Raw genomic sequence first — 14,185 nt, forward strand, 5'->3', positions numbered from 1 at the left:
ATATATCTCTGTTTGGATTTCCCACCTTGATTTACTCTGCTAAGCCATTAGCAGAAACATCATTATTCTTTATCCAATAAAAGCAATACATATGCAGTAGGACATCCCACATCACCTTCTTCTTTTTTTTTTATCTTTTTTGATTTCTGTATAACTTTTCTTTCCTTCTCACTCCATGTCTGGATGTCTGGCTCATGGATATGGGTCCATTCCACCTTGACCAAAGGTCAGAGAGCTCAAGCCTATTCTTGCTCTTTCAAGGTTATGACAAGATTTGACCCAGGGTGTGGCTGCCTACAGGATACTTGGCCTAAGGTGTGGTCACAGCATGTCCTGCCTAAAAAATAGAATATTTAACTTAGGATATACTTACTTGATGTTTTGGGTATTGAAGAGGTAATTACTTTGTTTCTTTTTTTCTTTTGGTTTTTCGAGACAGGGTTTCTCTGTGGTTTTGGAGCCTGTCCTGGAACTAGCTCTTGTAGACCAGGCTGGTCTCGATTACTTTGTTTCTTGTTTATATAATGGTAAAGAAGTCTTTTGCCTTCCCCCTTTAGATTGGGGCATATAAAAATATATGAAAAATAAACACAGGTGAATCCAGTATTGACTGGGTTGCCCTCCTGACTCTATTTTGTGTCTCCGTCTTTTTCTTTTGTATTTCTGCTCTTTCTGCCTAACAGTTCTAGTCCACATGTCCCTACCATGAAATGTATAAACTTGTCCAGGCTGGACCCTAACAGATGTTGCCCCAATGTGGGACCCTAGCAGCTGTGTAACTGGGTAGCTGGCCCCTAAAGTCCTCCTCCTTCCTTTCTCATCCCAGATCTTTTTTCTCTGAGATTTCTCCTCATATCTCTTCTCACTGCCTGCCAGCCCCACCTATTTCTCTCTCTTTCCTCAATATTGGCCGTTCAGCTCTTTATTAGACCATTAGGTATTTTAGACAGGCACAGTAACACAGCTTCACAGAGTTAAACAAATGCAACAATAAACAAAAGTAACACACCTTAAAATAATATTTTCCAACACACATACCTTTGTGATAAAATGATTAGGGATACCAGGAATGTACCTAAATATAATAAAGGCAGTTTACAAAAAGCAGTTGAATTTTTGCATTCATTTATTAACATTGGCATCAAAAATCCATATTTCTCTGATAAAAGGTATTTATTCTTACATAACTTCATATAGGTTATATTAATGCTAGAAAAATCTGTAGTTATAACCGCCACCCCTTTCTACTGTTTCTTGTTATAAGTACTATATAAAATTCATAATTTGCTTATGTGGTTATATGTACTTTTGGTTTGAAACCTTTTGAATGTAACACTGTAATCGATACTTAATATTGCCACAAATATGTAATGATCTCCTGCAGTTTCTGGTAGAATTTTATTGAGTTCCCACTGTTTCTAAAATAGTTCTAATTAATTAATTTATTAACCCATTAACCCTCACACTGTCCCTGTGACTAATACCTGTAAACATTAGATATACAGAAGGCAAGTGGCAAGCTCATCACCTAAGTAATCATATCATGATAAGAGACATATATATTTAGTATATATGTTATACACATTATATATGGATTCTTTTTTTCTTTCTCTTTTTTTCTTTAATTTTTTTTCATTTTCCATACCAGTCCCAGGTCTCTCTCATTTAATCTTTCTTTTAAATTAAGTTTTTGAGGTTAGCATACAAAGTAATGGATTCTTACTATGAAATAAATATTTGCTTGTAGTGGTCAGCAATGAACATTTTGGGGATGTGACTTCAGGTAACACCTTGAACAAAAGGGTTCTCCATTTCATATTAACTTGAAATCATTTGTAAAATACAGTAAAATGAGAAAATAATAACAACCAAATTACAAATAAGTTCTGTTCTACACACCTCCATGGTGCTGAAAAGGAAATTACATTTATTTTTTTGTTTCTGTTGCCTTTCTGTTTTCCAATGTCTTATTTTTTTTATAAGAGTTCAATGCAAATCTGTATTGTAAGTACAATTTTTAGCTGCAAGAGAGCAGTGAAAGGAAGTGGCGGCTCCTATGCTCAGATTTAGTAAAGGCTTTGTCCTCTTCTTCAGATCGATTCTCTCATATAAACAAGTGAACACATTTTAAGTCTCTCAGTTCGCCATATAGCACGAGTGCCGTCAACACTGTGGCAGCATTCATAGGGCCGAGCAGTAAACTGAAGTGCTATTTCCATATTAAGAATGTAAGAACTTTCAAAGACGTTGGACTTTACCATGTGGGAGGAAGGGAATACAGCCAGCTTGTGAGCAGACGAGGGATATAAAGAGGGTCCATTTATAGATCTGGAATTTTTAAGCTTTGGAAGGGGAAGCAGAATATTTTAAAAATACTTCTCTGAAACTTCCCTGTTAGGCAGCATTCCTGACGGAAACTTTTAAAAACTGCTGCAAGGCTCATTTGTCTCAACAGCTGCAGGTACTTGAACCTCGGCTTCTACAGTGTCCACGGCCTCTCTAACAATGAAAGTGGAAATTATCAGAGAAACAAACCCTGTCTGAATGCAGTTAAGTGCTCTGTAATTACACAGCAGCGTTACCATTTGGCTGCTGGTTCGGCCCCCTGCAGACACACGTGCCGCACACGCTCTCACCCACCCAATCAAGTCCACGGAGACCTTTCATTACACAGAGACACCCTTAGCTTGAAAAAGGACTAGCTCAACTGTAGTCCTCTCTTCTTTCTATTACTGTTTCTTTCCCCTTTGTTCTTATACATAACATTTCTATTTTTTCCAAATGACAGTCACTGCGCTGTTCTACCAGAAGTGTGGCGATTGCAGAGTGTGAAGTTAATATAGCAGGAGGGAGAATGTCTGTGCCCTTCTAAGTGGTTCCCTGGGTTCCATGAAAAATTGGTAATAATTGTCTCTCCATCTTCTCTTGTGCATAATGGAGAGTGCAAAGGCTCCAGAAAGAACTTAAGTACCTACAGCTGTTGAGATCAAGACAGCATATGAAAAAAAAAAACCTCAGCAAGTCAAAATTAGTGCCATTTATGCTTGCTTTTTATTGCTTAAAGACCACATTTAAGTCTTTACAACTTTTGTTTTGTAAAGAATTTATATCCACATAGAAAATGATCCATCTTTCACCAAAATAAAACAAACAAATTAGGATTTTTTGGCAATAGTAAAGGTCCATTTTTTCTAGAGTTTCCCAGCTGATAGTTATTTCTTTTTTAAGGGTTACCCTAGCAGAAACACAGAAACAACCAGGAGGAGCTTTTACTCATCAAAGGATGTACAGATTCATCTTACAGAGCAGTCCTAAATGCTTATGTCTCCTAAAGACCCTTTCCCAACGCTTACTGCCATATGGCAGCTGTGGTTAGGATATCCTCAACTTGCAGGAAGGGGAGAAAATCCAAGTTTAAATTGTATTATTGAAGGAGAGGAATAGCTTGAAATTTTATTTGGTTTTGTTATTAAAGAATATATTTCAATATCTAGTGCACAGTATTTTTTTCTTTTTTGACATTTAAAGACATACAGAAGTCTATTTTAATTTTCTTAAAGATGTGTGTGTGTGTGTGTGTGTGTTTGTGTGTAAGAGCAACAAGGATTCTTCACCGCTGAGCAATCTTTCTAGTTTCCAGACTCCCAGAAATCCTACTTACAATCTTTTCCTCCATTCTTTCTATAAAATACATAGAAATCCAAAGGACACCTGGATTTTGTTGCCTTAAATTTGACAGGAGAATCCTAGTTAAGCATTTTCCTTACGTCTTTGTAAATTTCTTCATAGACTATTGCAAAGGAAAAACTATATGAAACAATTTCCACTGTAAGATTTACTTAATCTTTCTTCCAGAGAACTTGGTGTTGATCCTTTCAAAGCTGTTCTCTAATGATGACTATTAGTGCCATATTGTCACTTGATTCTTCTGCTTGGTACACTTTCTTTTGTATTCCCAAATGAAAATATCTAAGGAAACTACCTATAGGGAAAAGACATTTTTTTTTGGGCACAACATGACTGAGTAAGAGTTAATAGAGAGTCTTAGCACCATAAGGTTTAAGCGTTTCATATAAAGTAAACTCTAATTTTATTTACTGGATCAGAATAAAATAAAAAGTTTTAACTTGACTCTCTCAGCATTGAGGAAACCTTCAGAGCAAGCAATCGTGTTGTGTTCAGTCTTTTATTGCCTGCCTCAGGGCCTGTGCAAAATACTGTTCGTTTCAGAGGTCCCTCATTAATCTGAATGCCTGGATCTGCTGAAATCTGGATCTGTAGGGCCCCAGGGACTTAATGAAAGCAGACACTCTCCTCTGGAATGGTCCCGGTCTTACCATATTGTGTTTCGTTGTATTAAGCTTTGGAAAGCTGATGTAGTTTTGATATTCTCAGAGATACATGGGAGCTGAGTCCTTTGCTGCAATTTTGTACTCGTGTTAATGTTACAGGTTTAGTTAGAATCAGTGGACCTATAGCTAAGAAAACAGGAAACTCTGGTAACTGTCAAAGTATATGGAAGGTAGGAGTATATTTATTTTATTTACTGAAGCATTTTTTGATAATATTTTTGTTGAGATGTGTTTGATCATCAAAATTGATTTTATCTCCTTATATTTTATAAGTTACTAGATCTTGCCATCTTGCTGTGGGAACTACTTCAACCAATAGCCTTTAAGATACTGGCCCACTTTTGACATGGTCTCATGTACTATAAATCCAGACATAAAAGCATGCATGGGCCCCTTGGCTGCTGGATTTGGCTCCAGTTTCCTTTGCACACAGAGGACTGTGAATCACTACTCTTGCTGTGAGTTTACCCCCTAATAAATAAACCTTTATTATACTCTATTCTGGGCTAGTTTGGAACACTTTTGTACCGCAAAATCTTCTCTTTTGGGATAGGAACATGAGCCATGGTGATTTCTTCTGGGTCTGGGAACTCAACCTTATTCTTTATGTATTCAAAAAGTTAAACTTGTTTGTGGGCTCTTGGAAAGGAAACATTAACATGGTTGTTCCAAATTTTTTCCTACTTATTGTTCAAAGGTCTGTGGGTCAATGTGATTTCTTAGATTCTATTATTGTTGCTGTAAATTAATGAATGCTATTGTCTTTCTCAGTGTCAGCAGTCTTAATTGATGTGCTGACAGACCTCTGAAAATGCATTCATACTTTATTTTCTCTTTCTCCACTCTCATTGGTCCACAACCACTGTCTAATCCCTTTAATTTTTTTAGGTTTCTTATTACATATCATTTCATTACTTCTTTTGCTTTTGTTTTTTGTTTTCTGTACAGTTTTATCCTCTGAACTACACTAATACTGTCTTCAGGAGTCTAGCTGGACCTTTTCTTGCTAAACATCATCACAACTGGGCTTGTTGGCTGCTGCTGTTCTCTCTAGAAAGGAGGGGAGGAAAGTCATTAGATTTTTACTGAGCAGCCAGTCCTCCATCCCAGCCAGCTGCATGCAATTCTTCTCTGATTGTACATGGCTTCAGGGTCTCTTAGAAAAGCTGAAGGGTATAGTTTGGGAAGTATCAAGGGAGAAGAGTCAATCTTCATATCATGGGGCACTGTCTTAGCTACTTTCTATTGCTGTGATAAAACACCATGACCAACACAATTTGGTAAGGAAAACGTTTAATGTGAGCTTATGGGTTTCTGTTGGTTTGAGTTCATGATGTCAGAGCAAAGGAACAGCTGAAGGCTTACATATTAATTTGCAAACACAAGGCACACGCACAGAGAGAGAGAGAGAGAGAGAGAGAGAGAGAGAGAGAGAGAGAGAGAGAAGGAGAGACAGAGAGAGACAGAGACAAAGAGACCCTAGGGGTGGAGAGAGACTCAAGTCCTGAGGTGAATGTGAGCTGTTGACATGGGAATGGCTGTGCCAAGTATTCAATAGCTCCAGACACAGGAAAACATCAAAACCTTCTGTTCTGGTCCTGTTTGTGCAGAAAATGCCCACTATATCTCTTCCAGATGTTTACAACATGAAGACTGCTCCCCGACAGAGATTGCTCCTATCTACAATTAGCTATAGCTGTCTTCCTGATCCAGCTGTGTACTATAAACCCTGCCTCCTTGTTTATCTATCTGTAAGAATTCTGCATCCTTGCTCAACTGTGTGCAATAATCCTGCCTTTCTGATCAACACTTTATAATAAACATACCAAGCTTTGGGGGTTTGTATGTCTTTCTATCTGTCTTTATTTCATCACTGTCCCAATCAGGTCCAAGTCCCAGAGGTCAAGCAAAGACTTAGCAGAGAAAAATATGCATGAAGACCTAGAGAAGACAGAAGCATGCTGGGTTTTAAGGCCTAAAGAGATCTGAGGATAAGTGGAACACTGAACTCAGAGGGTGGATGGAGAGACCAGGCAAACAAGGCTAACTCACAAGGGCCTTGTAAGCTATGCTGAAGATTCAGCATTTCACTGAGGGCAATAGGATGCTGCTGAAGTTTTTTAAGTTAGAAGAAAACATGATTACTTTTGAGTTTTAGGAAAATTCACTTTAATAATGGAAAAGAAAATTAATGATTCATAATTGGAGGCTGATTAGGTGGCATGTGTGTCATGGTGGGAGTCTGAGATTTCTTGAAATATAATAGGAATGAGAAACAAACTTTAAATGATGTTTTGGAGAAAGAAATACCACGTAATGTTTGGATTATGAGAGACCACATTTTTTGGTTTTGTTTTGTTTTGTTTTTGACTCCTACAAGCCTGGGAACTAGCGCTATTTGAAAGTGATGCTATATTTTAAATCTGTAAGTAATTAACATCTTGATGTAAAGATTTTTTTTTTTTTTGGCTGTGAATCTAGGCTCTGATGTTTGGGTGGTACATGGTCTTCAACAGGCTGTGTTCATTTCCTATCTTCATTTTTCCATAGCATGGGGACAATGGATTGTATTCATATGTTTATTGTGATGGTAGATTGAGAGATTATTAATGACCTTGGAATTATGTTGAGTACAAAGAAGGCTGTGATACATGTTAGCCATTACAATCATTCAAATCACTTTTAGAGCATCTAGATCAACTTATTCCCACCCTTCTAATGCTGTAACCTTTTAATGGAGTTCCCCATATTTTGATTATCCCAGTCATAATTTTATATTCTCTGCTACTTCATAACTGTAATTTTTCTACTGTTATGAATTGTAATGTAAAATCTGTATTTTCTGATGGTCTTAGGTGAGCCCTGTGAAAGGGTTGTTAGACCTCCCTAAGGGGTTGTGACACACAGGTTGAGCATCACTGATCTAGACAAAGATGACCAGTTTGAATCTGAATATTTAGAGTAAGAAGAGGAGGGTTATTAATAAATGTGTATTGAATTCAAATGCCTATTTTATATTGAAAGAAAATAATTTCTAAAATGAGGGTTCCTTATAGTTATTACTGATACTATTATAAAAACAAAATCAGTGCGACGTTACGTCCATGGAGACTGATTTTTGTTCCCTGGCTGTTCAGATCCAAATAATAACACAGAAATTATATTAATTATAACACTGTTTGGCCAACAGTTCAGGTGTATTTCTGGATAGTTCTTATATCTTAAATTAACCCATATATTTTGTATTTTACCACAGCCTAATGGTTTGTTACCTCTTGCTTTTTTAGCAGCTACATGGTGTTTGCCTCATTCAGCAGCTACATGGCGTTCCTCTGACTCCAACTACTCTCTTTTGTTAGATTTAATGTTTTCTTTGACAGATAAGTCTATTTCCTCTATTGTATCTTCAGTGCTTGAAATTCACTCTGCCATCTCTTGTATACTACTGTTTATGCTTGCAGCTGTTGTTTCTGATCATTTCCCCATATTTTCCATTTTCAGAATTCCCTTGGTTTGTGTTTTCTTTATTTTCTCTATTTCATTTTTTAAGTCTTGAATGATTTATTTTGTCTGTTTGATTGCTTTTTCTTGGTTTTGTTTAAGAGATTTGTTGACTTCTTCCAATTTTTTGTTTGTCTTTTCTTCCATTTTTTTCAGGGAATTTTTCATTTCCTCTTTAAAGGCTTCACATATTCGTCTAAAGTTATATTTTAGGTCATTTCTTGATTCATCTATATTTGGGTGTTCAAGTTTTGCTGTTGTAGAGTCACTAGGTTTTGTTGGTGTTGTGTTGCTCTTTGTGGTATGAGTGTGTTCTTTCCTTCTTTACCCATCTTTTCTCTTATTGGCGTAGTTGGAGCTGTGTCTCTAGTGTTCTATCTTCCAGGTGCCAGTGGATCCAAGGCTTAGAGGGTTGCTACTTGTGGTGCAGTCAGGGCCATGGTTCCAGTCACCCCAGAGGGCAGTCAACATTTCCGGAATTCTCTCAGCAGTTCCAGGGGTTGCTCTGCAGTCCCAGTGGTAATTCGGGTGTGCTCCCATGGAGGACACTTCCTTGGGCCTGCTTCCATGGATGTCCCTGGCTTAGAGCTCATCCTGCAGAGGTCTCTGGCTTCAGTCCGGTCTCACAGAGGTCTCTGTCTCAGGCCTACTCCCTTGGTGGTCACTCCCTTGTACCTGCTCCTGTGGAGGTTGCTGGCTTGGGCCTGCTCCTATGGAGGTCACTGGCTTGGGCCTGTTCCCAGGGTTGTCCCTGGCTTGGTCCTGCTCCCTTGTCAGTTGCTCCCTTGTATCTGCTCCTGCAGAGGTCACTGGCTCAGGACTCCGCCTACTCTCTCTCTCTCTCTCTCTCTCTCTCTCTCTCTCTCTCTATATATATATATATATATATATATATATATCTGTTCATATTTCCCAGCTGGCTTTACTCTGCTAAGCTATTGACTGAAAGAACTTTATTTATTACCCAATTAAGGTAACACATATACAGAAGGACATCCCACATCATCTCTTCTTTTCTCTCTAATTAAAAAGGAAGGTTTTAACTTTAACATAGTAAAATTACATATAACAAAATAGGTATATGGCAAGAATTACAGTTATAATATTTACTCTATTTGTATATGGCAAAATTAAAGAAAATATATCTAATTTATCTTTTGTAATAACTAAGGAAAGTATAAACTAACTGTCTTCAACTCTTCAAGGATCCCAGAAGGATATAATATAACCTAAATAAACAAGTGGGATGGTTCATTGCAATTGGTGGTCAAGTGCTTTTGATATGGATTAGCTGCTGTAGCTTGAAGGATAAGAGAGAGTGAACATGGTTTGAGAACTTTATGCTATGAGAACATTTTGATTATGTAACCTTACTTGAATTCATACAACATCTCTATACAGATGTGAGGTTAAGTCTTAGGGAAGTAAAATGGTTGCCTGAAGCCATACAGAACTTGAGAAAAGAATGTAGAGAAGGGATGGATCTTGTGGGGGAGATAAAATGGCACAGCAAAGAGCAAACCAGAGCAATAGACAGACCCAAGCAGTGGAGAAGGAGGTTGTAGGCAAAGACACGAGGAAGAGATGGCTGAATTCTCAGCTCTATCAGTCCATAGTCTTTGGTAACATGTGAAGATACTGAAGATAGGAGTGATATAGAAATTGTGATATCTTAAGGTCTTTCATGGAACACAGAGGAGAAGGTGCTTCTAGAACCATATCCTGCTACACAGGCCCATGCTTGAACATACTTGAGCCATGTTCTAAGGGTTCAAGTACAGCAGTCATCAGATAGCCATGACTTCCGTGGATTCCATGAATGTGATATTTGGCTGGGGTTGTGACAGATTCGCTTCTTTATGGCCTGGCAACTTGGGGTTGTGTGAGGATAGAATCAGGACATAAAGTCTGATTTCCTTGTGGCAGAGTCACATGATTTACTATTGTTTCCGCCACCATGGAACAAGCTACCCCAGACCTTAGTGACTTAGAATACCATGTTACTATACTTTATAGCCAAGCTCAAAATTTTGAACCAGACTTGCTTGCATGGGTCTTCTTTGTGGCATTGGCAGAGGTCAGTTAAACTAAAACGATCAGTTCACTGATCTTGAAGATCCAAATGTGAGGTTGTCAATGTAGTTTAAGTGGTAGAATGCTGGCTTAGCACAGGGAAAGCCATGGATTTGATACACACAGAGTGCAAGTGGGACTTGGTAGTATAGTTCTGTAATTCTAGCACGAAGGAGGTAGATGTAGAAGGATTAGAAGTTCAAAGGTCATCCTTAGTTATATGGTGAGTTTAAAGATAGCTGAACTATAAAGCAGCCTCCTCAAAAATGAAACAAAACAAACAATGAGAAAACCCCCCCAAAATACAAAAAACAAAAAACCGAAACCCTAAACCAAAACAACCCTGCCCTTAAACTATCCAAGATAGCTTCATTTATGTGCACAGTACCTTAGAAGGGTTGGCTGGAAGTAAGAGCCTAACCAGGGCTTTGGCCAGAGTTGAAGTCTCAAATAAGTCAGGCTCTGGGCCAAGTAATAACAATTGACTACTTCCAGAGTTAGCATTTCAAGACACCTCCGTGGAAACGGCACTTCCTTAGGATCTGTCTTAGGACTCCCAGCACATTGCTCCTTTGTATTCCAGAGGTTAAGCACTTCAACTAGTAAGGGCAATTTCAATTTAAGGAGGAAGGAATTAATTTCCTCCTTTGAACGAGAGTCACAACCAAGAATTTACAGACATCTTTAATTAATCATATGACCTGACTCCAGTTAAATAGCCTATAGGCAGTTTACATTGCTCCTTGCAAAGTTCTCATTCAGTGACCATCCAGATAAGAACATCATTCTTTTTTTTTAAATTTATTTATTTATTAAGGATTTCTGCTTCCTCCCTGCCACCGCCTCCCATTTCCCTCCCCCTCCCCCGATCAAGTTCCCCTCCCTCATCTGCTCGAAGAGCAATCAGAGTTCCCTGACCTGTGGGAAGTACAAGGACCGCCCACCTCTCTCCAGGTCTAGTAAGGTGAGCATCCAAACTGCCTCGGCTCCCCCAAATCCAGTACGTGCAGTAGGATCAAAAACCCACTGCCATTGTTCTTGAGTTCTCAGTATTCCTCATTCCTAGAGAAGCTAAATAAGAAGGTGAATCCAAAGACAAACACATAGGCATCCTCCTGAATATTAACCTTCATCAGGCGATGAAAGGAGACAAAGACAGAGACCCACATTGGAGCACCGGACAGAAATCTCAAGGTCCAAATCTGGAGCAGAAGGAGAGAGAGCACCAGCAAGCAACTCAGGACCGCGAGGGGTGCACCCACACACTGAGACAATGGGGATGTTCTATCGGGAACTCACCAAGGCCAGCTGGCCTGGGTCTGAAAAAGCATGGGATAAATCCGGACTAGCTGAACATAGCGGGCAAAGAACATCATTCTTAACTGCGAATCTCACCATCAGTGACAAAGCAACATCTTCTCCTTTGGAGACACACCCAACTTCTCCACAGCACAAAGGAGTATTTTGTTGTCAAAGGCTAGGTGATACTTTTAAGTCAACTGGGGTCAAAATCTCTGATGATAGTAAATTTGACTGACTCGAAAGCAAAACAGAATTATTTCAGGAAACACATATCTGGATGAACCCTCAAAGAGAGATAGGCAGGAATTTTTGACTATACCACTTAATCTGTGAAACTGACTACAACCGTGACTCTAACAAACATTTTAGACATTCTCTTCCTAAGAGGCATCTACACATTATGTGCAAACATATAAAATTTTTGCACCAATCAGCTTGCTCTGCAACAGTAAGAACATGGCATGTTTTAAAGAAATGAGAGCCTGTGTTCTAAGTACATATTCTTTTCCTTTTTCCTTAAGTGAGAATGCTAATAGTTAAAATCCAGTATCCTTGGGGTTAAAGTCTGTTGCCAACTGTGACTTGCTCCTACATAATGTTCATCAAGGTATCTAAAGTTTTTGAATTTTCCCAGTCAGCCAATGAGGAACAACAGCTCGCTTATAGAAATGTAGTCCAGGTAAATAAGATAATTCATGGAGAGTCTTAGAGAATTGTACCTGCATGTGGCAAAGCCTTGATAAACATTCTTAAATGCTTTTTAAAAATGATGATTTCTAGGAACATCTCAGCCCTTTGTAAATGCAATGATCGTTAGGTTCATACACATTAAAGGCATTAAACAGCAATTGAATCACTATTGGATCTGATAAAATCAGGATAAACTTTGAAATATTGGTTTTCCTGTGTTCTCAAGACACAGAGATTCCTAAAAATCAGCGTAGAAGTATAGATATCCAATTGCCCCAGGATGGTCAGAAAGTACTTATGACAACTAAGCAAGGCTAGAAGTCCTTTTAATACTGAGAGTACCAATTATATAAAACCACCCAGAAATTGAGACCTTAAATTATTTTTCAAAACACAGGCACTAAACTGAGGTCAGTAGAGCATTTTATGTGTTACCACAAAGCAATGCTGTATTAAATCTATTTAACTAAAGATAGAATGATTTTTAAGAAATTAGCTGTTGGAAAAATAGCTTCAACAGATTTAACTCACTAGCTATGTTCAAGGCAAAGCCTATTAACAATAATTGGCGAATTCTTAGAAACTAAGAACCCATAATTAAATTTTATTGTCTTGTGAGTGATTTGGATTAATTATATCCATAATAGGCACATAGTTACCCCCTCCTACTTTAGAATTGGGGATGGATACTTCATAGAATCTAGGCATTTACTGCAACCCTTGAGTATTCTGTGTGCTGCCAAGGCAAATCTGCTACAAAGCCTATTTCCTCTTAGGATTTACTGAAAAGTGACAGGTGTTGATTTGCTGGTATCTTTCTCAACAGATCCGAATGAGCTAAACAAAATGACTTCTCTACCCATTTAGGCAGAAAAATAAATGGGGACACCGGCTAATGAGTGAATGTAGACTAGGCTGGAATCAAAGCCTTCCAAGCTGTTGGCAGCTGGAGTCAAAAGAGGAATCATCCAGACAGTTGCTCATGTTTATTGCTGAACATGAAATTAGAAAGATACTTCATCTTCTCCACAGGTGCAAGAGCATATAGTTATTAATTGCAGCAAAACATGCTTATTGACAACCCCAAGCTTGCAAAATCCCACACTCAGCAAATGGCTTTCAAAGTTCATCCAAAAACACTTTAGAATCAATACAAAAGCATCGCACAGTTGATGAATCTGTGCCCAGCAGAATTGTGCATGCTGGAAATACGATGTAGCTGGCCTCTTGATATTTATGTGGTTGGGTAGCATTAATGCTTTCTTTGTTCTCGTGAAGTGGGGGCACCCATTATATAAAACATTTTCAACTTTCAGCAGGGCATTGGTATAATGCCAGACTACAGGGAGAATTGGACCGATTTTGTTTCTGTCTATAGGTTTTGAAAACAGTCTTACCTATTCATAGAGTCTTAAGCCATATAGGGTCATGTTTTTATTCCATGAATTCTGCAAAGGTTTATTAGGCAGACTATTTAGACAAGTCTGTTTTTTTCTAATAACTCTTAACACTATAATTTATATAAGTATATATATAGAACTTAAAAAATCTTATTGGACTGATGTTAGGAACTAATTGTGACATATCATAAGAGAGTATTTCTTTAAGTTCTGAATTATAACCAAAGGAAATTAAGAGCCACCTGGTTTGAAGGGGAAAACACTTGAAGGAATTGAAAAGATAGGCTTCTGAGTTATGAGGCCTACTGCCTTTAAAAGAGCATACATAGTTTATTTACTTATATTTTTCTAACTTATTTTATATAGGATTTGAGATAGCATTTATAAATGAGTATAAAATAACAAGATAAAAATAACGCAATGAGACAGGCAAATAAATATTATAAATGATTCAAGGGGTGACTACAATACTTCAAATGTCCACTATAAATTTCTGTCTTTTGAAACTAGGTCTTTAACTTGATCCTAAGTTTCTTGGTAGCCAGAGGTAGAAATGAAATTTAGTGCAAGAGACAAATGATTCCAGATTAATCACATGAATTCTAGTTATTCTTGTATATAAGTACTAAAGATGAGAATCTCTTATAAATATTTTATATTTGATAGGACATAACATTTAATTATGAAAGGTATTTATATAATATTTTATATTATATAGATTTATAGTTGCTTGTCTTGCAACTCTGATAATTTAATAATTTAGTTTCATTCACTTACACATTCAAGTAAATATTTAAAATGTTTATTAAGAAATTGCTATGTGCCTTGGAGATAAACTGATGCGGACAGATAATAGTCAGAAATAAC

This window comes from Microtus oregoni, unplaced genomic scaffold, assembly GCF_018167655.1.
Source record: "Microtus oregoni isolate MIOR12 unplaced genomic scaffold, Mior012 000038F_ref0000394, whole genome shotgun sequence".
Lineage (NCBI taxonomy): Eukaryota > Metazoa > Chordata > Mammalia > Rodentia > Cricetidae > Microtus > Microtus oregoni.